The sequence below is a fragment of the Myotis brandtii genome, unplaced genomic scaffold (genome assembly GCF_000412655.1).
Source record: "Myotis brandtii unplaced genomic scaffold, ASM41265v1 scaffold633, whole genome shotgun sequence".
NCBI lineage: Eukaryota > Metazoa > Chordata > Mammalia > Chiroptera > Vespertilionidae > Myotis > Myotis brandtii.
The window spans coordinates 3,835,565-3,837,575 of record NW_005370423.1 but is presented as its reverse complement, the minus strand read 5'-3'; positions in this window follow the sequence as shown (position 1 = coordinate 3,837,575).

The window sequence follows — 2,011 nt, the reverse complement described above, 5'->3', positions numbered from 1 at the left end:
AAAATAGATATTTAAAATAAATAAATAGAAAAAAATCCAAAATTTTGTTTATTGATGGCTTATTGTGTATCAATTTATTTCTTGAAAAGTGTATTTAGGTTTGTATGTTTTACAGGCAAAACAGGTTAAAAAAAAACTACAAGAAACAAAATCCTGTTCTTATATTGTTTCAGTGATTTAAAAAAGCTCTAAAATAACCACATTATAGAGAACTAATTTATATTCTTTGCTGCTAAAAGAAAGTTACCTACAGTGGGCATGTTTGCTAAATGTCACATAAAATTTCTTATAAATGAAAAAACAAACAGCTGCTCTATTTTTAAAAATTAAGGCAAAAACAGAAACATACACAAAAATACCAGAAAAGTAACTAGAATCATCAATAGTATTATGCACAAAATGGCTCAGTAATTTGGGTTTAGTGGATGTGAAAATGAAAAGTATTGTGGTTTAGATGTTTCAGAACTGTATTTTCAAATGGAGGCATTTAAAAGGGATGTTCAAAGGCAACTAAAAATCTAGGGCTGTCTTCTTTGCTGCTCTCTCTCTACCTGTCTTTAAACTTATACACACATGTATGTATCTAACGGGAGCCATCTCCTCAAATTTTGAAGGTTTTTTTTTTTAATTTTTCAATTGATTTTTAGAGAGGAGGGGGGCGGGGGGAGAGAGAGAGAAACATCTATGTGAGAAACAGTCATCAGCTGCCAAACACACTCACCCCTAGGAGATGGAACCGCAACCTGAGTTACATTCCCTGACCCGGAATCCAACCCGCCGGGGTCACACGCCGACCAACTGACCTACACAGGCCAGTGCTAAAGATTTTACGTTTGTATTTATATTTATAAACCAAGTTCGCCTTTAATGTTTTTACACCGTGGGGCAGCTTGCTATGGACTGGACTGTGTCCCACCGCCCATCCCACACTCCTGCACGGAAGCCCTAGGCCGACTGGGTGGCGTCTGGAGATGAGATGAGATGAGCAGTCATCTCGGGAGGAGGCTAGTGCCACTAGGATGACAGACCCAGAGCGCTCGGCCAAGACCGTGGGCATCCAGCCCCAGACTGAGAAGTAACTGCTGTGGGAGCCACCCTCCGTGGGATGTTCCTGCAGCTGGAGGGGCGACCGTGTGTGAAACAAAAGCGATGTGAGCTTCCCACATAACATGCCGATCACCTTTTGTGGAAGTTACAGGACTCCTATGAGTTTATTCTTCTCTCCTCTTACTTAGCCAGGATATCAAAAGCAGGTTATTTTCCCCAAAAGGTTACTCCTTGCCAAGGAAAACAAGGTCAGGATTTGCAATAACTTGCAGCCGACAGAAACTGGAATGCATCATACATACCACGTAAACCTTACACTCTGCACGAGTCACTGGGATGGACGGAAAGGATTGAGAGACGGAAATAAACCCCTGCAAAGAAACTTAAACCGCAAAGCCCTAATTTTGTCTGAACTTAACAAATTCGGTTTCTGGGTAAGAATGGAAGTCGAACTCCTCCCTTTGGAAGCCGTGACTACATAAATTATTTTTATAACGCATACTCCAACTCCTACGATCCATAAACTGTGGGATCAGAATCTCTTACCACTGCCCATAAAAGATATTGAATAAAACGGGCAAACGTTTTCTGATCACTCTGCAAGACTGCTCCTGAGCGAATGCACTAAAAGTCAGCTTATTCAAAGTCTCCGGCCATTTCAAATCACAAAAAAAAAAAAAAAAAAAAAAAATAGATAAAAATAAAAAGGAGGGGGAGGAGAAGGGAGTCATTTTGAAAAAATCCTCTCGGTGGAAAAGAAAAAAAAACAACACCCCGATCCGCATGCTGGCACGAAACGAGCCCCACGACTGGTTTTAATTGAGAGTTTAATTGGGAGGCGGGGGGGACGGCTATGTTTCTGGTGAAGGAGGAGGCTTGCTTACACGACAACACAATAAATGGGGATTTAAAATTACAGTCCGACACCGGGAGTTCTGTGCAGAAAGCAGTCATTTAAAATGCA